The following is a 27,234-nucleotide window of genomic DNA, read 5'->3' on the forward strand; positions in this document are numbered from 1 at the left end:
GATGGTTATGCTGATATATCTTTGTTGATAATTTGTATTAATCTACAAAGAACAGATCAATTTAAACACCAAAAAAAAAAAATGTTCAACGATAAATACTAAAATTATTAACCTGGAGCAGACTACAAGGTATTTACACGAATTATGTACGAAGGTTAGCAATGATACAGTTTGAATTGAACTTGTCATTTGAAAAATATAAAAAACTAATTCAAAACATTTTACGGATGACAAAAAGCAATCTTTGACCGAAGAACATAGCACAAAGAAACAATATATCTTACATTAAACATGGCCGGAAACGTTCCACATACGTTAAAGTGACACTCTTATTTAAAATCAATACATCCACATGTATAACAAACATCAATTTTGACTAATAAACCTATAACAACTGACTAAATAATGCATTTTTGGAAAATATTAATTACTCATAACAAGATTGTTACTGTGTATTTAATTGCAGAAAGTGCATTTTTTTAAATGATTGGTGAATGCCTAAAGATTTACTACGGTCTACTATAGTTTCATAAAGTAGGAATACCGTGATTTATGCGCATTTCTTTGAAATTTAACCCGTTCTTTTTATCAGAACCATTGTTTTCAGCATCTATTCACCCTGTGTTTTAATATTAAAACAGAATCTTTAATTGTGGTCAATCTGATTTTGGGAGTAAGAGTGCATCTTTAACGGACACCAATATTAATAAACTACACAATCAAAGAGGAATCTAACTGTGGTAAGCTCAAAACATATTCAAAGACACATAAAAGTGTTCGTTTTGTTCCTAACAGATCTACCACTCTACAAGTACTTGTTTAAGAAACCTTTCTTTAAAGATTCACTCTTACTTCCAAATTTACCACAGTTAATACATTTGTTTAAATGTACAGAAAATGATGAAGATATATGTGACCAGTCACGGGATTTTAAGCCCGAAACCACATTTTGGGCGAAAATGAGATATGAGTAAATTTTCACTGTACTATTCTTTAGAATAAAAATACTGAAAAGAACATGATAAAATTCCTATTTTTAACGAAATTATGACAAAAACTAGAAGGGCACTTGGTTAAGAAACAGCTGGAAATTCGGTAAAGTTCAAGAATTTATTGAAATATTTGTATTCACAGATGCATTAAATATTCATCACTACAATATACACAATTCCCACATTATAACGACAACAATATATTTTCAAAACCATTCTCAATTATTATTGAGAAAATAAATGAAAATTAATTGGTTACCATGGCAATCATTATTTAAAAAGGCTTTTGGGGTTAAATTTGCATTTAAATATACAATAAATGCCATATGAAGCATTCAATAATAATTTATTTGTTAATTGATATCCTCAAACCTTACTTATATTGAAAGCAGTATACTGTGCTAAAGTTGAAAGAAAGGTGCGAAAGAAACGTCATGTCTACCTTATGAGACGATAGTTGATCACTATAAATCTTTTAGCACTAACCAGTCATTTAATATTTGTGAATTATCAGCTATTAAAGATGGTGACCATATTGTTATAATAAATAGTATTTTCCATAAATGTTTTATATAGTAAGTACGCATGTATGTTTTGATTTTGATAAAAGTGTAAGATTAATGCTTATCGCCCTAGCGCATTTTGTTGTCAATATGTTTTATTTCTAAACACGGCGTTCGAGCATGGGTAAATGAAATGTTATACTAGTAAACAGGATCTATATGGATAGTAATACGATACTATTCATCATGTCATCAAATACATTACCAATGTATGGACTATTTTGAATACATAAATAATGCGTGAGACATTATTAACCGAAGTATCTATATGTTTTTAGTAAATTATGTAGGACTTTTTTTTGGCATTCATCTGTTGGGTACAAAACACAATAGCGCAATGGGATGTGAGAGGTTCTATTAACTTCGTATGGACAGGATATTTGGAAAATAGCCGAAGAAAATGTTTGAAGTAAGGAATGATACTGTACTAACTTGTGATCGCGAGTATTAGAACGGTGTTTGTAATATGCCATGTTTTGAGATATTCTGGCTGAAGTACGAACAACAGAGCGGACGAAAATTTACAGGAAAAAACACGTTAATTAATCAATAACGAGTCGGACAGTAACGTTTGCGTGTAAAAGCAAATCTTGCGACACAACAATTCCATCAACTAAACGGAGGAGAGAGAATATAAATTGTTAAACGCATCGAGTGTGTACCGTTGCTTGAAGAAACAAATCTTGTTATATATATATATATTTCCTCCAAAGGGAAAACCTTATGTTTGAAGCAGCTTTGATCGGAGTTGCCAGAAGACGAGGTTTCACGCCTCAATCGCGCTACGATCATAGCATATTTAAATGGTTCGAAATACCGCGGCTTAACGTTAACGTGCCTAAAGTTAACGAAAAATCCTCGATGAAGGAAAGTTTGCTACGTATCAGAAAGCGGTGGAGTCTTAAGATAGTGGCCAGAATTTGACGCTTGGTGGTTATCGTTGTATTTGGATATATTTCGACAATACGAAGGATGAAGTGCGAAAAATATTTACTTTGAAAGCTAAATTCACGGACTTAGCGAACGCATTTCTGCAAAACATATCATCAAAAGGTACTAATTATGAACTTGATACGTTTAAAAGGACTAGACACCAAATGATGCCATTGAAAAATTTGACATTGTCAAAAACTTATTGAAATATGATATCTTTGTGTACAACGCATTGAATCCTACCAATGTATCACATTGCTTACGACACATGTATCCTTCGCAGTTTTTGCATACTTTTCCATGCGAAATTTACTGGGTTTGTCTACCGTATTTCCCAGTAAAATTTAACAAAAGCTTCGGTACATATATCTGTACTTATCAAGGGACCTTCCCATGCTAAATTTACACAATATAAACTCGAAAATCACTTTGCGATATTTAAGACGGGTCAACTCTGCTGAGACCGCGATAAATTATTATTCAGACTATGTAAAATAACTTATTATCGGCTTTCTAATACGTCGTATTGATAATTCTAGGGATGTTTTGATAAAATTCTGAACTTGCCGCTTTTTGGAACATCTGGTGGTTAGTCCCTTAAAGTTATTATCGTTTTTTGTCGATCAACAATTAAGGTTGACAATGACTAGAAAACTTTAAAACCTCCTCTGCCAAACAAAATGACATTTCATCTTTATAACCATATTTGTGTTTCCCGAATGCACAAAAGGCATAATAATTCATTGCGGCAACTAATTTGTTTTAACCATTCATGTCTTAGCTAACAAAACTTTCAATACTTACACTATTATAGGCGCAGTTAATGTGTGTGTGTGCTCGTTCGAAGAGGCGATATGACATCGGATGCTACGTCAAACTATTTTATGTTCCGTCGGACGCAACATACATTAATAGATCTATGACATACTTCAGAAACATGTTACGAAAGAAGACAGTCCACTTTGGATTTAACAGTAATGGTATGGAAGGGTGCAAAACAATACGTCGGGACCCAACGTGTTTTCCCCTCACTTTTAAAGAAGCTGTACTAGACGTTGCACACATGATTCGTTGTGATCACGTGATTATAACAATCGGGACATTTAGTTGGTGGTGAGCTTGGCTATCTGGTTGAATAACCGTGGATGAGTCCTCGTGGCCAACAAAAGATTCAAAAGTTGGTAAGGGCATGAACAAAAGTGATTATTATCCAGAACACTGGATAGGTATATAAATTTGTTAAACAGCTTTGAGTCCGTCGAAAGTGAAGGATAGCTATGTACTTATAATATATAACGATCGTAAATATTCGATAATTCTTTTGATTTTTAAAGGGGATTGAATAACTAGGAAGTCATTTTTTTTCAAAAATAACTTTTAAGAGAGTGAACTCAACGGAGCGGCCTTGAAATTACTCTTATTAAACCGACACTTGGTATAAAATGTTTCTATATGAGTACAACAATTTAACTCGCAATTTATTGCCCAACAGTTTTATTTACACTTCACTACGATTTGATTAGTTTGATAAAACATGTAAAACCAATAACAAATGTGAAATTAAGGGATATGTCCCAGAAAGCGACCAAGTTAATTTATTGAATTAAATATTCACCCTATACAAAGATAACATCAAATAGCATGGTCTATGGCGGTATAAAATAACAGTAGACATATCAGTAGAAATAAAACGATAATTGTATCCTACGATTACAAAAAAAATAGGTAAATACTAATGCTGAACTTAAAATTTGGTACAGCCTTAGTTATGGCTAATTAATTTAAACGAATGTTTTATTTAACAAGTGCACTCTGTCAATGATAGTAGTTTAGCATCAAACCTCGAACTAAATGTAAAAGTAAATTGTTCACAAAGTTGTTATTAAAATAGTTATCGGACCTATTAACATTTTAATGCGCTTGCTTTTCTAAATATTACCTATGGAAAAACATCGCAGTAAATGAAATTAATGTGTTAACTGCGATAATGATGATGACGATTCTCTCTCTCGGCTGACTTGTCATACCTTTCCAAATGGCAGGCAGAAATATAGTAATTGACATATTTAAAGAAACTGATTATAAAACTCAGAAATTGAAATAAATAACTTATAGCAAAAATTAACTTTTTCACTTACATCTTATTTGCATCATTTTATCATAAAATATTAAAATTATTTTTCACAGAACAATGATAATTAGACACAATTTTTAATTTACATTTTATCGAATTATCTTATATGTATGATATATTTGTAAAATGATCAGGACATTTTTATTTTAAAGCACCCTTAAATTATTCTATTTTGTTTTCGACACGTTATTACGCCATTCCGTAATTAGTTGAACCTCCTCTGTTAATTCATGTGTTTTTGATTCGTCATATATAGATTTCTTCCTACTAACAACATAATTATAATTTATTTCATGCTTTACGGTAAATTATGGAGTTTTACCATTAAAATAACAACAGTGAAAATATTAATCTGCAAAACAAGGAGTGCGAATATCAATTTTCAGAACTACTTTTAAAATCCATTGTAGTTCCTTCACACTCTAAAACTAAGAAAATGTTTTATATCCAATGATTATCCGCAATTGTTATGATAACACATTCGACCTTTCAATTTTTTTTCAATACATAGCGGCATAGTAACTTGGTTATGTAATCATGCCACGCTTGAAATAAAAGTGTTTTTGTTATTTTTTTGGAATATTGATGCACTATAAAACTTCATTAATAAACTTTCATGGAATCTTTGTACTGAAAGACGAGGGAATAATAAGACATAAAAAAGACTATATGAAAACTGTTTCCCAACAAACCTGAAATAGTAAATTGGCAGCTATAATTTTGCCTGAGGGGCGCCTCACGGGTAGCGGCGTAAAATACTCGTGAAAATATGTTTTTATATGACACTCGTGAAATTAAATACGACCTTACACTAAAATGAACAAATATCCCCTATATCTTCTGGCATGTATCATATATATTATTTGACAATAACAATTTTTGTAATAGGATTTTTTTCCAAAACGAGGGGCCAAAATTTAATGCGTGTTTGCAAATACTTTTAGGGTATTTTGTTACAATTCATGTTCACTTAAATAAACGGATTTAGTAGATTTGTTTAAATCATTTTTTTATCCGATAAATCAAGGTCACTTAGGGGAAAAAATCTGGATAAACTTCCGGTTATAGCCGGCAAAACAGAGGAAACTTCTCATCTCTTTCACATTCTTAGGATTTGGCCACCTCTTCATTGCCTCTGTATTCACGGGATCAGTCTTTCTTTTTTTAGGATTGTTGGGATAAGAGTGAGGTTTGTGCATGTAAACTGGTTTAAACCCCCAGTAAATTTACATTTTACTGACCATTTCTAACAATCTTCGATAAACATACCTAGTTTTTGATATGTAGTATGTATGCACTGTGCTGTTTGTTTCGTTTTGTGCTGTTCTTCTATGTTTCTTGTTTGTGATTTTTTTTGTGTGTTCTGTTTCTTTGGCGTTTGAAACAATGAAACGATTTCGTAAATAAATATTCAAGCATTATCAATTTACTGTCAATGGACATTTTTATTGACATTTGATACATTAAATCTCGACTGAAAATATTAAGGAGACCAATCTTTGTCGCCTTAATCCAGCGGTCCCAATAATGCCTAGATTAATATATATATGGGCAGCCTAATATCTGTAGTATATATATATATATATTGCACTTTGATTGTTAGTTGAATATATATATGCTTAATGTCCGCAGTGTCACCAATATCGTTAACTTTCGATTTTAAATTCAACAGATGTAAAAAAACACTACGAAACTTAATTAGTTTAAGTGGTTATTTATACCCCGTTGTAATCATATTGTCCTAGTTACCACGATTTTGTCTACCGTCTGAGCTCGATGTATGTTCCTAGTGCTGCTTTTGATCTAATTCTCCAAAACTTGATCGTAGAGTAAGATGAGGTCGGTGTTAATAAATAAAAGCAGGATAATCTTTATGCTGTGCTATGTTTGAAATGTTAAAATGCTCATTTACAAGATATGTTCAATTACTTGTCTTACACATAACATATGAGGAGTAAACATTAGTTATATCATGTTTATAAACGGTAATGACACTTGATGCATTTAAACATCCAATGGACTTCATTCGAACAACTGCTAATAAAGCTGTCTCGTGTTATAAGATCATAAATAAGTAATGTAACGTACGGTTTATTTCATCAAGGATTCACCTACAAAGACGACTTTCGATTTAATAACAGACAGACAGACAGACAGACAGATAGATCCTCCAGTGACGGAGAGCATACCATATTTACAAGTAGACTATAAACATAGATATACGAATATTATGTATATAACAAACGTTATTTTACAATAGTCATAATATACATACATGTAGCATTGTAACAAGTTGCACAAAATCAAAATGGGTCACATAAGCCTAAAGCAAGTAAGCATTATCAGAACATCACTACTATCAGTATCAAATACTTGATATTTACTCATCTCAAGCTTTCTCAACTAAGTAAGTTAATTAAAGCCTTAGCAAGTGAATGAAACATCAAACAATTATGAGAATTTGTTGTTGCACATTGAAACACCTTTGCACACTGGTTCTTATGAGGTTAAAGCATGAGACACTTACGCCACAGCTGTGAAGTATGCTATCCCACAGCGCGTTCTTCTTTTCTTTTGTGGCAAAAACAAATTAAATGTTCAGTATGACCTTCGACCATTATATTACACGCTTTACATTCAATCCGGAATGACCTTGAAACAAACGTACCAGTCTAGTTCATAAGCGTCGTACATGGTTTCCGGAGACGAGGGATACTCTGTTTTGAGAGCTCTTTTGAATAAATTAAGTGATGAATCTTTTCGTCCGGGAGATGATTCCATAGTAAGAGACCAGTCGACATTTTTGTGGCACAAGGGTGGTTGCTGCACATGCTGATCTCAAGTTTCTAGTTAGCACGTAAACCTCTACTAAGTCTATCATGTAAACCGGCGACTGACCATGCAAGGTCTTGAATGTTTGAATGATATATTTGTGCTTAATATCAGTGAAGATCTTTGAGGATTGGTGTTATGTGTTCAAAACGGGTTGTTTTCGTAATGAGACGTGCAACTGTGTTTTGAACAATGATAATATATATGATACATGTCAGTTTGCTCATTGTTTATTTTGGCACGCCATACAAGAGAGCATTGCTGCAATCTTATCGTGATGCCAAAAGCGTGTTTATAAGGGTCTTGGTGGCATCAGTTGTCAAATATGGCCGAATGTGACCAATCTGTCGTATTTGGTCATAGCATGTTCGAGTCACCGAATTAACGTGCTGGTCCATGTGCATGTTTGAATCAAGCGTAACACCATGGTTTCGAACAGTTTTTGGTGGTTTTATGCTCGAATATCCAGTTCTAGATTTTGAACAAGTTTGGAGTGTTTTTGACCTGAACAAAGAATTAATTCAGTTTTTTCTGCTTTCAATTTAAAAATGTTTGGATTCATCCATGAGATGATATCTTTGAGGCAATGTTCAACTCGCGTGATTGTGACTACCTTTGATGCTTGGTCAGCTGGTTTAAACGATAGATAAAGTTGGGAGTCGACTGCATAAAAATGGTGGTTTAAACCATGTTGTTTGCAGATAGACCCGACTGGCTTAGTGTACAAAGTGAAGAATTTTGGGCCCAGTACCGATCCTTGAGGAACACTAAATGTCATAAGGACCGGTTCAGAGAGTTTGCCGTCGATTCATACCGTTTGGCAGCGGTCTGTTAGGTATGATGCGATCCACTGACGAGGTTTATCAGCAAATCCAAAGTCAATCGAGTCTTTGAAGAAGGGTGTTATGGTCAATGGTGTCAATTACAGACGACAGGTCCAGCATCACGATTACTGTGACATCACCTGTGTCTAGGGATTCGAGAATGTCGTTCTGAACTTTTACCAATGCGGTTTCAGTTGTATGGAATTTTCTGTAAGCTGACTGGTTTATTTCATGTAATCGAGTGTTTGTCAAATGGTCCTTAATACTTCTGTTTACCACTTTTTCGAGGATTTTTGAGAGATATGGCAAATTGGAAACTTGTCTGTAATTCTTGAATTGTTTTTGTCAAGACTAGGCTTTTTTAACAATGGCCTTATTCGTGATGCTTTAAATGATTTAGGCACGATTGAACTTTGTAGATTGTAGAGAGCTGTTAAATAATTTCAGCAAAATTGGCAGAAGTTCGTTTAAACACGATTTCAAGAGTCGTGTAAGAAGAGGGTCTAATTCACAAGACTTGTAAGCTGATTGTTGATCAAGCTTTTTTCACCTCCTCCTCTGTTGCTGGAATAAAACTATCCATTCGCGCACTATCACGTTATTCTGTGCGTCGATCTTCTGGAGGTACTGATTCACACTGATGCTGAGATGGAATGTTCGTTCTGATTGTTTCTATTTTATCTATAAAGAAATCGCTGAACTCCAGTGCTAGTACTTTTGTATTTTACCCGATGGAAGTGCAACTCCGCTTGGGCCATTCAATAGATGTTTTGTCATTTTGAACAAACTTTTTTGAACCCGTTCACTTGATTCTACTTTCTCTGAGTAATAATCAATTCTTGCCTTTTCAACATTTTGTTAACGATTGCGCATTGGTTCCTATACATTAAATTGACTACTGTAGAGATGCCCCGTACTCCGCAAGCAAGTAAATGTTTGTTTTTTTATTATACACAACAAGTTAAGACTGCTTCTTCTAATTATTTGAAAATCACAATCTCTTGGTGATAAAAGTCAAATTATAACCCATTGAAAAACACCCGACAAAGTGAAGCAAAATGTTTACATTCTTTCTGCAAACACACGTCTTTTGTAAACACACGTCTTGTAGAACGGATTAACTAAAACGATAACAGTAAACCCGGTATTCATTTAATAAAATTTTGTCATTCTGTCTGTGTCTTGTTAACAAATCGCCTTCGCCTTACGCACGATAGCTTGAAACCCCTTATTTATTTCGTTCTGCCAATGTGCAGTCATCGGGCCACAGTGCAGCAATTAACCGTTCGGAGGGAAACAGCTCAAGTTCTTGGATGCTGTAGTTACATTGTATTATATAGATAATTAAACGTGTGATACAATAATTAAAACCTTGATTCGCAATATTACGGTTTTTCGTGGGGTTCGGTCTTGAATAATTGAACTTTTAAAATGAACAATGAACTTATTATATACCTTTTGTAACAACATCAGAGCAATGCTTTCGACAGGTCAGCAACACATCCCATCGTCTCCCTGTTTGATAACAAAATGACCAGCAGCTTCTGGGGCTAGGTTTTTGTTAGCGTTGGATGTCATTTTGGCACAAGGAATGCATGCTGAGCTTTCTTTGCGTATAGGCAATGGTGCTCTTACAATAGCCCAGACTATTTTAAAAACTGAAAAAGCAAACATTAGGATGCTATTTTACAAATGATAGCTTGGTGCCTTGGTTTGAGTGCACCCACTATTTACTTTAGATGAATTCAGTTGCATTTGCTGGATTATATAACTAACATAATTTACTAATTATAAAATCAACGTTAAGTGGTTATAACAGTCACATTTGTCCACTTTGCATGTAATTACTTTTCCAGATAGTATAAAAATCTTTCCGATAACAAAACAACACAATAGCTAACGCACCTTTTCCTTTTGTGTTGACTTGGAACCAGTAGACATTCTAATGTCTGGCAGGGTTTATGTCCGTGTCATCAATCTGTGTAATTATTTCAATAACTAAAGGCCAATTATCGTTTCAAAACCGTTAACTTTTTCTGCAATCTGGAGATTGTAGAAAAAGAGCGGCAGGCAGTAATATCTGCCGTTACCTAGTATAGAATTCATCTGTCTATTTTAAAATACAAATGGGTATATGTCGTGATATTTGTCTTTTTGAAGATAATAACGAAGTAAGTGAACACTTTACTACAAACTCGTTTGATTTGAATTACAGCAAAGCATTTTATATTCGTTACGGTAGTACGATACCTTACTACAATGTGTGATTTCTATGTAAACAGGTTCTGAATGTGCAATTAATGTCCTATTGTCATATCTTTGTTTCAAACACTTTTGAAGCAGAATATAGCAGGGTGACCAATGTGTGTTTCCAATTACAATAGCCTATAGTTTTCTGTTAAAAATGTCTTTTGTGTATTATGTATGCTTTTATAAGTATCTTAATGTGTTGATCATAGTAAGTGTGCATTCGTTTCGTTTATCTATTTTAAAGTTTTTGAAATTATTTTAATAATATACACTCAAGATACACGCAAGTTTGCTTTTTAAAATTATTTCAAATATAACACAAAGATTTGTTTTATTTGTCATTACCCTTCTATTTGAGACTTAGTTGGCATTGATTTGGTTTTTTTGTTGTTGGTCACAAATGACGTTATGGGTAACGCTGGTGTTAGGAATTGGTTATAATGGGCTGATGTTGATTTGATTGGGATACATTTTGAGGCTGAATATAGAAATACTTGAACTGCAGTTGTTAAGGCCAGACACTACTAATAACTTTCCAATATATTCAATAGTCAATTGATCGATTTTCATGCAGGAGAACACTGATTTCTATTGCTTCACGACCCCCAATATTATATATTGGAGAAAGCTCCACGTGTGTGTTTCAATACCTATAAATCTGGAAGGTAGTCAACAGTCTGAGATTGTATAGCCATGCTTTGATTTACTCATATGTGTTAATTAAAAGAAATAATACATTTAGATATGAGTAGGCACTTCCAAAACCAACACTGCTGTTATCTGAATATTTGTTTTGGCTATAACTGATACTTTATTGAGCATAACTATCTAACTAATGTAAGCGTTGGAGTGTCATGCGACACAATGTCATGCTAGTTTGTTTACGGTCAGATTAGAAAATAAATGATTAAACATAAATTGTGCATTGAACGTTATTTAAAAAGGTATACTTTAATATGCCAAAATTATCAAGCAATACTTACTTATGAGAGAATACATACGTTATGAATAAATTACTCACGTCTAGTTAACCATGCAGCCGCAGACAAAATAATACTTTAATCAGCACATAATATCAGATATTTTCCTATAATCAAGATCAATATGACAATTTGTGGAAACTTCGTGGCTATTCATATAATGATGATAACCAATGTCAATAAACCCTGTGTATACTTCAATATCTGACCCACATATAGTTAATACAAAAGTGAACTGTACAAATTAATTTCACTATAAGAATAAAATAATACTATCTGGAAAGGTTTAATATATTTTAAAAATACAATGTAAGCTTATATCAGTTCTTTTATCCCCACCAAATGCAGATAGATATTCTTTCTTTGTAGCCTGTCCGCCCCTCCTCCCCCCTCTTCGTTCGTTAATAACACTTGTGTTCTGTCCCGAGCCATATTTTGGTACTTTGATAGTAAAAAATGAAACTTTGTATGAATGTATATATTATAAGTGAAACGATGGGTTAAAAGGTTTTTACATTCCACTTATGTTTAGCAGAATTATGGACCTTTGGAACTTAATAATAACTATTTCGTTAAGGAACATTTCCACCAGGAGCCATATCTTAATACTAGTGGGTCATATATCACTTTCCATAGGGTAGTATACAGGGATAGGAATGGTGCATAATTATGTTTGGTAGAGTTATGGCCCTTTGTTTCTTTCAAATAACCATGTCTGCCTGTAGACAAAACATGTCCATCAGTTACTGATGAATGGTCAGGCATAGTGTCCTCAAACTTGGTAGTTTGTTGATATTGACAAGTAGATAATTGTTTTGATGCTAATAGGGTACTTAAGAAATATTTTTGTTCTCTGTTTAAAGTTTATCACTATGCCGAAAGTTTAATCCCTCTTTGAAATCGTTCATATCCATGGTCCACAATTAAAACATGTAACACCATGAACAATGATTTCTAGATCTAACTATTAAGCAGTTTACCTATAATTGAACCATCGTTTAGCTCAGTAAACGTGACTTTACCAGAAGGTTAAAAATATGTCCAATAAATCGTGCACACATCAGTACGTAAAATATATGAGCGTGTTCTTTCTCCAGGTAACGGACATAATTGGAAGGCATACAATGCAGCTATTTACGAACCTTGTCGGGTAAGGTTTATAAGTTGATATTAAAAAAACATAAAACCTTACTATTATAATCAATCACGGAGTACCTGTTTTCTTGTTAAGAAAATTCCGTTTGTGTATAATGGCTAAGTAGCTTTAATTAATAATGGTAATGATAGCTAGATACATGCATTATGTACGTTTGCAGCTCATGTGTTCAAGGAGGATAACCCATTATAATATTACACGCTTGCATATATTTTGATGTAATGTCATTTGTCACTTTATGTGGTTAGTGAGGCTCTTTTCTTTCATGCTTTTCGATGAAATATGGAGTTTCATCAGTGAAATAAAAGGAGTGAAAACATCAACTTTCAGGACTACTTTTAAAATCCATTGTAGTTACTTCCCCTTGATAAATATATATATATATATATATATATATATATATATATATATATATATATATATATATATAAATATATATATATATATATATATATATATATATATTAGGGATGCAAACGAATATTCGAATATTCGAATATTCGATCGAACGTTTGGTATTCGAATGTCAAAATAGGTATTCGAATATTCGATGTTTTTGTTGAAATAATAAATTAATACACTTTTTGCCTACAACTGTCATCTTCGTCTGTCTTGTTTTTACAACGACCCCTAATGCCATAGGTGTGAACTTGATGACACTATACACGCGTCATATCGGATATATCGCCGGGAACTATAAACAGTCCCCGTAATTTTGCATTTACTGGCTGTTAGACAAGTGACATAAAACACATTCCAATTATTTTGGGTACATTTAAATGACCATGCCAATTAAGGGTTTAAGAGATCGGCCTTTATACCAATGTTTTGTCTTCACTGCTAATCAAGCTTGGCGATATTGCTCAAATCGCCTTGATGATACGAAGGACATGTGCTAGTTACTGTTTCCATGTTTTCAATATAACGCTCTTGCGTACAAAAATTAACTGAAAGTGTATGGTTTAACGTTTAAGGATATATGTCCTGTATTGTTGTACAATACCTAAGACAAAAGCGACGTTTAGACATGGTGTCGTTTTCTATAAATATATTTCGTAAACATCAATCCCAGAACGAGGCTGCAAGTCCCACGTTGGCGCATATCGTCATTTAACCGGGACAAACGCAATTCCCTGATCTTATTTTGCATTTTTTTACAAAAATGAACGCAGAGGTTTGTTTTTTTGTTAAAGATATATTGCTTTTTCTTGGGATATATTTTGTAAATGGGAAATTCAGAGGCTAACTTGTGGAACAATAAGGGTCCGTCGCGTGTACCGAATACGACCAGGAAGGGTAACAGGGCCCCCACTATTACTTTAGTGAATAATAATAGTTTACTACAATTCTTAAAGGTTCATTTTGGTGTTCGAATATTCGAATATTCGATCGAAAGAATTACCGAATATTCGAATATCACTTTTGCCATTCGTTTGCATCTCTAATATATATATATATATAAATGCAAAATGCTACAGAACACTTCACTTTGAACCAGAAAATGTTGGAAAATAAAATATTCAAAATGTGAAGAAATGTAAAATACGTTTAAATAGAGATTTATTTGGAAATTAACAACTGACCGTTTATGAAAAAATGGTTATCCCGTTTTTTTAAACGTTTTCTTGATCTTGAAGCTGCATGTTCGAACATATGCTTTCATAGCAACTGTTCTAACATAAATATAATGTTTTATCATTGTTCAAATTTATTTGAAATGTTTGTCGATGTAATACGAAATACGAACTTCCCGGAAATTCAATTTACAGATTTACTGATATTTTCTTACCCCACCCCCGCCTCAAAATTCGTCAACAAACTAGCGCGGTCCTTATCATTACCTGGAAATCGACCTGTCTTCAAGCAAAACCCACTGGTCTCTTACAGTAAGATGACGAAATATCCATGTATCATGAAACACACTCTAAAACTAAGACAAAAAGTTGTATATCCAATGATTATCCCCAATTGTTTTGCTAACACATTCGACCTTTCATATTTCCATACAATAAAAGGCGGAGTTGTAATTTGGTTATGTATTCATGCCGCGCTTAAAATAAAAGAATTTTCGTTATTTTTTGGAACATAGATGCACTTATAAAACTATATTGAATACTTTTCATAAAATCTTTGCACTAAAATAAGCGAATAATAAGATATAACACAGAATATCAGATAACTTGTTCTCAACAAACCGGAAATAGAACATTAACAGCTACGTCATCTGCTATTATATATATATAACTTGCGCGAGGGTCGTCCCACGGGCTTACGGTTAAAAAAAACTTTTCAAAAAGTGGGTAATTACGAAAATTAATTGAAATACTAGCAAACTCCGAAAATAAACATAAGGTAAACAGATAATTTGTTTATATCAGTGTAATATTGTATTTTATTTCACTTGTGATCATAGAAAAAATATTTTTTCACTAATGACTTCGATATTTATTATGTAAATGAATGGATTGAACCCGAATAACTGTTCTTACTCATCCAAATCACACTTGAAAAGGCTTATTTAAATAGTTTTAATCTTCGACCTTTTTGTTACTTAAAACTAGACGCCATATTTTTAATACCAAAGGAAGAGCTGAAGTTACATAAAATTTGATACTTTAGGTAAAAGTATTAAATATCATTTGTGTTTTTCTATCAATTTTGGATTTTAGAAAATGCAACCAAACACTAACGAGAAATGTGTCGAATACCGAATCTTATACAGCATTACGCTACACATGTGGTTATGATATAATATCGTTTGAGAAAAGGTATCAATAATTGTACGGAATGCATGGATAAACTTAATAAAACAGTATACCATTGGTGGAGATTCGTTGACAATACATTTAGATACCTCATATTTGTTTATTTTTGTATAACGGTTTGGGTTTTGTAACAATTTTTAAGATCAAAAAACAAACATGAACATATTTCAGTGAATGAATGTGAAACGGAAATAGAAAATACCTAATCGTTCTCAAGCTTTGATTTTGTGTATTACAAACAATTTAAAGTACTTTTTATAAGGCTATGTATTCGAAACAAAACAAGGATGTCAAGGGGAACTTACTGAGAGATTTGCTAGTGTGTGTTCTTAACTGACAATTTGTATATCTTTGCAGGTTTGAATAATTGAGAGTAAAATCAAATGTATAAGCAATTGTAATAAAACAAGAATTAAAACAATAATTAAACAGGCTGTGAATGTAAACATCGAGTTATATTCGTGTTATACTCTTTTCAGGTAATAATTATGTTAAGTACATGTGTTATAATAATAAAAAAATAATAATAATTATATCAACAGATTGTACATTTTAAGACGGCGTTTGGTGGATATCTAAAAGCCTATAAATCGAATCACGTATCTATTCAGACGTGCGTCTTTAAGATATACATTACTTTACCTTTGTAAACACCAGTTATTGTGTCACATTAAAAATCATAAGAAAAATTAGAACACGACACGGAAGACATTAAAAAAGTTGTCGCGTTCATAAACAATATTTATGCGAAATGCTACAGAAACAAGCTCAGTAGCAAAATGTTTAAACATAAACCCGGTTTAATGGCATTGGGCAAACGCCAAGGACATAGAACATAAAATTACAAATAAAAAACATGGAAGAACAGCACAACACTTTATAAACAGCACAGCGCATACATACTATATATATATAAAAAACTAGGTCTGTTTATCAAGGGTTGTTAGGTACCGCTTTGGAACGGTCAATAAAATGTAAATTTACTGGGGGTTTAAACCAATTCATGTGTACAAACCTCACTTTTATTCCAACAATCCTAAATAAAGATAAAACGCAATTATTCAAATGGGGGATGACATATCTCCGAGTTACTTATCGGCATGCATGTACGATTATGCATATTTTAATATATTAATTTAAATAGTTCAAAAACAACAAGAAGACCAACACAACACTAACAAACTAAGTTAAATAACAAATGTTATTCAAATTTTAATATACGTGACAGACAGTTGCATGTTTATCAAACGATATTTCAATACAAGATGGCAAGACTCTTTTTGACAGGTTACTTTCCCAAATAAAGTGACAGTAATCCACACGTGATACACTTTATCTTTATTATATATAATTTACATAAGTTGATCATTGCTGTCTCTGTTAGAAGTACAAACATTAGTACATATCAGCATTTGTTAATTGCAGAGTATTGAAACGTTATGTAACGAGTTAACTATACTATTTATAAGGAGATGCCACTTATGCTACATCGGGCCTAGCAACTTAGCAAATTTAGCTAACGACAGCTTCACTTGAAATTAAATGGCAAGTGTCCTATTCGGAAGAGCCTATTTATTGTTACATGCCTTAATTATTTTAATTGACACGTGACAGTGAATCAAAGCATGGTAATACAATCACCAACCAGTTGCTACATTCTGCATTTATAGATTTTGAAGATGAATGTTTTTTAGGCTAAACAGGCTAAATATGTTAGATCTACTTGATGTACTTTTTCGTGTTAACAATTTCTATCTCTTGGCATGTAAACTATGATCATGGGCCATAGTTGCGTGAATTCAACAGCTTACTTGCCACAATATATTCTATGAAAAATATGTTTAAAAGTTAAAAAAACGTATTCTGTTTTATATATGTACGTAATTATCTGCGGTATATTTATATTTAAATTAATAATCATGGAACGTTCGTTTCTTAAACGGAAAAATGCATGAGTTGCGTTATATTCAATGAAACATAAATGTCATTGATACAGACAACAGTTAACATTATTTAGGCGTCGTATTCGCCAGGCTGCTGACTTTACACAGCCTAACCGTTAGGCCGCTTACTTCAGATATCCAAACCCATAGGCGGCTATCTTCAGGCCGCTTACTTCGAGCAGCTAACCCGCTAGGCATTGGACAAAAAAAGTCCACGTTAAAACGTCGCCTGAGAAAAACAAAGGTTGTTTTTATCTTCAACAGTTTTAACCTCTAAACACCGCATTAAGAATAACTGCTATATTAAAGGTCTTGTTTTATTTATTTTGTGCAGTCTCTGAAGTATTATTAATTCGAATGTTAATGCTTTAGGTTTGCATCAATTAGATGGTAGGTTGTAGAAATTGCCTGTGTGTGTGTGCCCTAGCCCTAACCATGCAACCTCTTAATACAAAAAAACAATGAAAACTTGAATGATTTATAGAAATAACAAAAGGTGTTTCCAAGTCGCTTTCTTGTTGTTGCAGACTGCATACGGGGTCGGAAATGAGGTGGACTTGGTCTCGGCTACCTACCCTGGCAGTGGTGCTGCTTGTATGTCTGGTGCTGCGCATGTTCATCCGTCTGTCAACCGACCACCAGCCGGCCACCATGTTATACCAGATGTGGTTTGAAAGTCTCCGTCACTTGTCCGCAAACACAACTCGTACAGATCGTCAAACTGGGAAAGACATTGAAATGGTAGAATATTTCCTAAAGTACTCCACACAGCTGGGCGACGAGTATTTGACGTTAATTGTGCAGCTGTCCTAAGGGGCGACCTTGAAGAAATAACAAGAGGCAGGGAACTTATGGAGAAAGATGGGTTCGTGCGTGGAAGCAATATATCAGACATATCATATATTAACCTAACGATGGACTGTGACTGTGACGCCGAGGAACGTTTTCTGTCTGCACGTGGACATGGATGCTCGGCCGGAGGTTCACCGGGCCGTCCAGGGCATAGCTGACTGCTTCCCAAACGTGTTTGTAGTCTCCCGGAAGGAATATGTGGTATACGCCGGCTTCACCCGCCTCCAAGCTGATATCAACTGTATGCAGGATCTCATGCAGAGAAACAAGAATTGGCAATATTTTATTAACCTTCCTAGTCAGCAGTTCCCGATCAAAACAAACATAGAAATAGTGCAAATTTTACAAATATACAACTGTTCTAATGATATAGAAGGTCTTACAGGCAAAAGATGACTAGAGCATAGATACATTTATAAACGAGTTACAAAGGATCAAATAAAACCAAACATATATAAGACAACCTACCAGCGGGTGGATCCACCATCGAATGTGACGATTGTCAAGGGAAGCGCATATGGCGTGTACAGCCGGGCGTTCGTGAAATGGATGCTCCATAGCAAGGCGGCTCGAGAGCGTGCACAGCCCGGACGAGTACTACTGGGCAACTCTGCAGTACAACCAGAACCTCCAGGCTCCGGGCTCGCGCTATTCAGGCGAGTAGTAGAGATAAACACGAGGGGCTCACATGCAATCCACACACACTCAACACCCTTAGGGGTCATACTTTTACACTCAAGTCAGTCCTTGATCTAGCTTCATACTATTAGATCTAGTTAATTTACATTCTACTGACCGTTCCAAGGCGGTACAATTCTTGATAAACATACCAATTATATATATATATATATATATATATATATATATATAGTATTTATGCACTGTGCTGTTTGTAGAGTTTTGTGCTGTTCTATGTTTCTTGTTTGTGATTTTGTGTTCTATGTCTTTGACGTTAGCCCATTGCCACTAAACCGGGTTTATGTTTAATTTTTTTGCTAGTGAGCATGTTTCTGTAGCTTTTTGCATAAATATTTATATTTACAGCAGTTTTGTGAGTGCCGTGTGGAAGCTGTAAAAAGTCGCCCCGCACATACATTTAATGTTGTCATAATTTCCAGTTTAACAGAGACTATGAATTTACATCTAGCTAATACTTGTCAAGTAAGTTATAACACAGAGATTCAAATAATAAACTTTTCTCAAATAATTTAAGAGTGGTAGTCTCTCCATTAAAACTTCCAATAGTGCGAAAGTTACGATGGGGCTTGTTTCCTCAAATTTCTTCGTGCAATTCTGAGAAATGTATTTGTTGTTCTTTTCTTCGAAATAGCTCTAATATTACCTCGTCCATAAATAAAAGGACGTTTAAAAGGAGAATGTCTCTTGAAAATCATCTAATATTATTTATGTTCTAACTTAAAAGGTAGATACTTGTGGAATACAGTATGTAGGACAGACAAGGAGGCCATTGAAAGCCCGATTACGTGAACATGCTTATAAAATCAAAAAGAATAATAACTCCTTAAATTTTCTATATCAACACTTTTACAAGACGGGACATAGCTTAGCCATTAACCATTCATCAAGTTGAACACCTTATATTTACAGATAAAGAAAGTAATTCTTATAAATTTAAAGCAAGATGCATTGCAGAACTTAACTGGATTAAACGCTTCCAAACTCCATATCCGCTTGGACCTAATGATAATATATTTAATGTAGGTAATATTTCGAAATGTAATAATATTGATATTTTTTCATTATTTAAAGAAAGAAAGCGTAAGACAACATCACATGGCAAGAGAATTAATGGAAACATTAAAAGAAAACAACGTAGAACAATTGATATGGAGCAATGTTATAGTATCTTGTTACAAAATGGCAAACATCGGCTTCTTTCTACTTAATGTTCCCTTTCATTAACTTTACGGTCACTTGGTAGGGAAGCTGATAATATTATTTTAAGAACTGATCCGAAGTATGAATGCGCTTGTATCGTTAATGGATATACTAAACTGGGCAAAATCCCATGAGTAGTGGTAGTGCACGTCTTGGCTACATGGTTCAGCACCTTTAAAGACAATAATGATAGCAAATAAAAAAATCAAATAGTATTTTATTTTATGAAAACAGGTGATCCGAACCGTTATTCAGTAACATTCAAATGATAGTAGTATACACTGCAGTTTGTTTACATTTTGAATCTCCTTGACATCTTCAGGTCTCAGAGTACCATCAAAATCATTTGACAAAGTAAATAAATCATCTTTGATTTTTTCACAATCAAAATCCTCATTAGTTATCAAACATGATAAAATTGACCTTTCATCTGAATCTTCTATATTTTGACTTTGAGAAGACTGCACAAATTCATTAAAATAATGATTGTCAAGTTAAAGGAGTTCATTTGCAAAATCTGAATCATCATTTTGAAAATATTCTATTTCATAAGGTACCGTCGAGGCCTGTTTACCATTTAACCTTGCCGGTCATTATCGGTTGCTAACAACAACAAAAATGTCGCAGAATTCACTTCCGGGTTTTGTCAATTACTTTGATTGCAATGTGAAATTACTGTCAAATTGCATTATCAAGCTTATAGATTGTGTTATACTGATTAAACATAATCATTTGAATGATGAAATAACACTTTATTTGCACTTACCACATGTAATTCCACAATTTGAACCCAGAAACGTTGAAATTTAACACCGGATGTTCCTCGTGATAAACCGGGGAAACGGTGTCTCTGTTACTGCGCAGTTTGTCAGAATGTGAGCAAATATCGGTCATAAACAACCATTTTATAATCAAGCATATTCTGATTGATGTCCTTTCGTTTCAAAAAAAATAAAATAATACTGTTTTTAATTCAAAAGCGCCTCACATCATCGGCCAGAAATGATTGCACCTTACCGTCATACAAACGTACTTACCAAAGTCCAAAAGCCGAACAGCTGACTAACTCTTGCGGTAAATTAAACACACGTTAACAGGTTATGATCAACTAAATATCAACAATGAGTGTTGCAGAGGGTTTATTGATGAAATTGACGTGTGTTTTTATGTTGACAACAAATAACTAAGATTTAAGCTCGAAAATACCATGAAAAATCAAGGGGAAAAGAGTGCGCGATTTTATTCGCGCTTTTTCTCGTTATTCACGTTAGCGCCACAATGATCAAAATCGCGTTCCCATCCACAAATGTAGAAAAATGTATTCCACAATACTTTAAGAATAAAGAAATGCCAACGATATGTTACAAATATAAAAAGTCTATTAGAAATTTTATATTTAATATATAATCATATTATAATAAAGTAGTATCAGAAGATGATATTTCCGCAAATACACCTTCTTCATGAGATTGTATTTACTCCATGTACCGCTACGACCCTGTTAGACATATTTTTACAGGAGATTTTTCTTTTATTAAAAAAAATCTTCTTAGAAAACTGCTTAATAAAGGACATTAATACCGGATAGCATCTGAAATTAATTTCCATACATGTAAATTAGAATTGACAGACACTTTATCCAAATATAGTAAAAGCTGGTGCAAAAGAGAAGGGGTTGAACCAAATGCCTTATTACCGTGGATGAATAAAATAGTGTACCTAATAGATAGAACTTTTCAACAATAATCCGTTGGCACTTCCCCCAAAGTCTATTTCGATAACTCCAAAGTTGATAATGGATATCAAATCCCTACATAAAAAACTCAAATACCAGCTGATAAAGCAGCTAATAATGTAATCATAGTTTGACGTTTATATTATGTAAATACTATTATTGGACATTATTGAGTTACAATCTTCCAGAACTTACATTTCAAGCCAACTCGATGAAGAAAGTGTTATTAAAAATCATATTGATTATAATGCTAAATTTCAAGTTCCTTTGATTGATGATCATAAAAACATTCCTACAATACACTGGTTGCCTAAGATGCATAAAATTCCGTATAAATCACGATTTATTGTTAATTCTATTTCTTGCTCTACTTAACAAGTTTCAATTTTACTTACATCCTGCTTAACTGTTATAAAGTTTCATGTGAAAAAATACTGAAGTACAGTTTATGAGAATTCTGGAATTAATCTCTTTAGGTCTATCAATAATTCTTTAGATTTAGTTAATGATTTTGAAAAAGACGGTATAAAGTCTCAGTACTTAATGACTTTTTAACGCTCTATACATCTATTCCACAATCTTTAGTTACAAACAAATTGACTCCTCTTATCGAAAAAATGTTTATATAAGCAAACTATTGGAATTCCAATGGGTGCCAATTATGACAATAATGTTTTTCTTTATGTGTTCCCAGTTTTAGTACACTGATGCCTTTTATTATGAAACTCTATGATCACACAGTTTCCCTCCGTCTGCAGACAGAGTTGGGATCTCTAATCATAGAAGTACCTTTTCGTGTTTTATTATTATTTGTTTTATTTATAAGTTTCCTCAAGTAATGCATACTTTGATAAGATTTACCTTTTGCGTTTTATCTTTATTAAGGATTGTTGGGATGACAGTGAGGTTTGTGCACATAAACTGGTTTAAACCCCCAGTAAATTTACATTTTACTGACCGTTCCAAGGCGGTACCTAACAATTCTTGATAAACATACCAATTAGTTTTATATCGGGTTTATGTTTAAACTATTTGCTATTTAGCATGTTTCTGTAGCTTTTGCATAAATAAGAACATAAAATGATTCATCGGCCCGCAATGCAAGTCATGAATTCGCTTTAGACTGACATTCAAAAGATCATGAACACGCATGCCGCTACAAAATGAGTATCAATAGCATTTGTTCTAGTAAGACATGGACGTTTCTACGAAGCGAGGGCCTAGGGACGTTACTGTCGCTACATAATCACTCACTTATAGCGATTGGTCTAGTTAAATTGGGCCACAAACATGCATGCCGCTACATATTTGCTTTTAAAAGTATTTGGTTTTGTTTAGGGGCCATTAACATCCATGAATATTACATATTGAATATCTTTCAGGAGCACGTGGTCTAGGTAAGGAGGCCCAGGGAGTAGAACTTAGTATAGTTAAGCTGAATGGTTTGTGATTAAAAAAACCAACACGCTGAACATGCTAGATCAACTGCTTTGTTTACACTTTTTCACTGTACTGTTTGTACTCCTACACCGGTTTTTGTCGGTAACGTTCTTGTAAGATACTCATATTTATTCTAACATTGTTGAATGTTTAGTACATCAGCGGAAACTTCTTCCAATATATGGTGGTTGGTGTTGTAAAACACCTGAAATCAGCTGTATTTTACGTGCCAATAGGACAATTGACAAAATAGAAAACAGGAAATTTATTTAGTGGTCTCTAACCTAAATTCCATCAAATGCTAAACTTACTGGTCAGGTACATGTTTTGTTTCAAGATGTTGCATAAACTCAATTGAAAGTCGAGCATTTCCGGCAAATAAAACTTTTTAAATTAACAACTCGTCAACGTGTGTTGTTTTGCATTATGTCATGTCGGCATACTATAATTACATACCTCGCTATCGAAGCATTTTTAATTAGAATAACATACTACGGTATAACCATGCCATTGAGGCAAACTATTTCACCAAGGAAATCACAAAAATGAGCATGACGAAAACTACTTTGTAGACACATACATAATGCAGCAGATGTACGTACAACGACATGACAAGGCAAAATAAACTCGAATAACCGGATGTCACAAGATATGTTTGTGTCAATTATCTCTTTGACTTCATAACATTTCAATATAAAACAATCTAATAAATATTGGTTTTATCTCACCAATCAATATGTCCATATGTTTTAATCAACTCAAAACGCCTGGTAATATCATAATCTTTCGAAAAACGGAAAAACAATCTGTGGTACTGACAGGACAACGAACTTTTTTTCTTTTGCCAAAAGAGACAAACAAATATGTTTCTTTAAAAGGAAAGAGTACATTTTGTCGGAAAATACGAAGCACGAGTATGTTGAAATGAACGAAGTATAATTTAACGGTAGAAGGTTATCCTTAAATATGTATCATTCCCACCTTAGATCGTCGTTATGATTCTAAGTACGCTAAGTCTTGATATATAGCACGATTTGTCGTTTCAACGAATTCCAAGGCATATCATTTGTCATTTGGTCGGCGACGGCCCCTATATGTTTTCATACTATATCAAGAGAATGCATTTTTAAAAAAAGATTCAAATTTGAACATTCAAACTCATTATGTCACGATATTGTTGGTTGTTTTTGTTTTTAAATGCATGCATATTTTGGAAGCAATTACCAACATTTGTTCTCCGAAGTACTAGTATTTCATTGAAGAAACTTTGCACGGACTTCATTCTTTGGATATGGAGGTTTTGTTTGTGTAACCTTTTAAAAAACTATGCATTAAATATGATTGTGTTGAACGTACTTTCGTAAAAGTGCCTTACTTTTATTTGTCTCTCTTGCTTATTACTTTTCCACAGTGTAAGTGCTGAAAATGGTTTCTTAAGTTAAAATATATATTTTAAGTTGTAAGCTTCATGGTTCATTTTTAGTGTTTAACGTCATCGACAAACTTCGCGTACTTAAACCCAGAACATAGCTGATGGAGCGCAGATGATATATGAATATATATACATTTTCAAACATAATCAAGACATTAAGACAAATATAATTCGTCACTTTAATGCAAAAACTCAATGACCGCTTCCATTTCTTTATGCAGTTAAATAGATTTTGCACTTGGGTGTCAAGTAGTAAATCAATTTAAACTTAATCTAATAGATAACTTAGAAAACTAAGTCATGATAAAGCAATGATTAAGTTGCGTTGCTTTGTCACTCTGCATCATTCAGTAATTTGGCTTTTAGTATGAAAAGCCTTCGAAAAGCAGAGGGATGCGGATGAGCACATATTGCTTTAGTGATTCAGCCAGTACATAAACAGTTCGGAGCTCCAAGGCCGTGTTTCGTCGAAAGCAACCTCGGATATATGGACGGTTACAATGTCAGAAATCTATAGTTAAACTACGCTGCAAGTAGATCGAGTACTAATTTTAATTAGCAGTTTAACTTAATGACTTTACTCTCTCTTAATAATTTATACAATTATACACCTCACTGGCAACTAAAACCTAATTATACAAAATAGATGTTAAAACACCACTCTTAAAATTTTACGAACTGATTGTGTATCGGCATACATACAATGTTGTTTTTGATGAAAAATGGTCGAGGAATTTCGAATGTAGATAAACGTGCTATTTGAGACATCTTTATTATAAAGTATATAGTAATATAGGAATCATCTTGTTCCGTCCGTCTGTCTGCCCGTCTGTTCATGGTCATCGGGACTAGTCTTCCTTAAGATCCATAACTCATTTTTTTAGCTATTGACTTTATGCTTCATATACATATTGACTGCAATAGTGCTCTGGAAAATAAAATGATTTTGTGTTTAATATTTTTAAGGTATTGCCCTTTCATTTTTTACACTTCTTTACATAACTCCATATGTTTTATTATATGGCTATGCGACTGCCCAAATTTAAAAAAGTCAAAATACCTCTGTTCCAGGTAGGCCTGAAGATAAGCCTTGGTTGGCTGTTCACGCGGCTTGGGGCGAAGTGGACCCGTGTCAAGGCAAATATGTGCGAGGCCTGTGCGTGTTTGGGCTCGGGGACCTCGCGGCGCTCGTGCACAAGCCACACTTGTTCGTCAACAAGTTTTATCTGGAGTACCAGCCGCGTACGCTAGAGTGCATGGAGGAGTGGCTTCACAATTGGACTGCAGAGCCCGCTCATCAACCGCTCAACCTTACATACTACCGCAAACTACCTTTCATCAACACCGCCGCGTATCTTGATATGTGTGTATGTATGTGTGTATGGAATATCAAATAACATATGTATTTACAGCGGTTACTGAGAGGAGCACATGTAAACCGGCGCTCCCGGTAACTGACTTTTATTGGGCATTTACATTGATGAAAAGCTCATATTTGTGGTAATAAGTAGTAAGCGATAACTACACTTGTTTTGTAGTTTAGTTTGTGGGAGGTTATCTCCCATGGCAGGACCAACGTTTTAATTAACATTTAGTGTTGTTTGTAAGAATGTCCTCTAAAGTTTTTAAATGTCTTTTCGTTTTGTTGTTGCAAATTATTGTATTGTATTTATTCTGGACATTATTGACGAAAAATGCACCACTTTGTTATGTCCATTTAAGCGATTCATTTTTTTTACTTTTGTTTTTAATAGTCTGATGTTGTTTTTTCAATGATGTAAATGGCTTATTATTTTTTAATGTTTACAATAAATTGGAATAAAATAATTTGTTTACGCATTACTTTTTACTTTGTCGGTATATTTTTAGTGGGTTAAACTATATACAGAAAATAGACACCCTGGAGAAAAAGTTGCATTACTTTTGTTATATTATTATTTAATCTTGCAAAAAAAAAATATTCACAGAGGTTACATATTTATATCATCCATTTATACTTACATGTAGAAAATGTCGTGCTCAGTCTTTTACACTGCGGAAAATGGGTAAATATACGGGAATGTACTGAAACCCGTATATCCATCGCGTACGGTAAGTGTACGGGATGTTGAATATACGGGAGTGTTCGGACCCGTATATCCACAAAACTCGTACATCTTGAGTATACGGGATTTGATGTACGGGCGTGTACTAAGCCGTACATCAATGTTATAATAAAAACATCAATTCTGTAATCAAATTAGGTCTCTTCGTGTTTACTTTGACAACATGTATAATATGAACAACATTTATACCATTGACTTAACAAAAATTACTGTGTTTAGGAAAATTCGAAGGTGTTAGTGAAAATCACATTTGTAGAAAATTTAATGCTTTAATCGGTGTTGACTGCTTTTTGTGGAATTAGAAAGAGGTCTGAATACTAATAAAAAATAATAAAATAGTTAAATTCGACAATGCTGAATGATTTGACTAACGACTGGTACTTTTACTATTTTGATGGA

The 27,234-nt window shown here is 33.6% G+C and overlaps 1 long non-coding RNA gene and 1 pseudogene across 1 annotated transcript; both read left to right on the plus strand.

The window, feature by feature from the left end:
- The first annotated feature begins 1,774 nt into the window (after positions 1-1,774).
- Positions 1,775-6,320, plus strand: LOC128210408 (uncharacterized). Its single transcript, XR_008257161.1, has 2 exons — positions 1,775-2,608; positions 3,303-6,320. It is a non-coding gene; the product is annotated as an uncharacterized LOC128210408 (long non-coding RNA).
- An 11,789-nt stretch (positions 6,321-18,109) lies between these two features.
- LOC128211616 (beta-1,3-galactosyl-O-glycosyl-glycoprotein beta-1,6-N-acetylglucosaminyltransferase-like) lies at positions 18,110-26,424 on the plus strand (annotated as a pseudogene).
- The last annotated feature ends 810 nt before the right edge of the window (positions 26,425-27,234 follow it).

Source organism: Mya arenaria, chromosome 12 (genome assembly GCF_026914265.1).
Source record: "Mya arenaria isolate MELC-2E11 chromosome 12, ASM2691426v1".
Lineage (NCBI taxonomy): Eukaryota > Metazoa > Mollusca > Bivalvia > Myida > Myidae > Mya > Mya arenaria.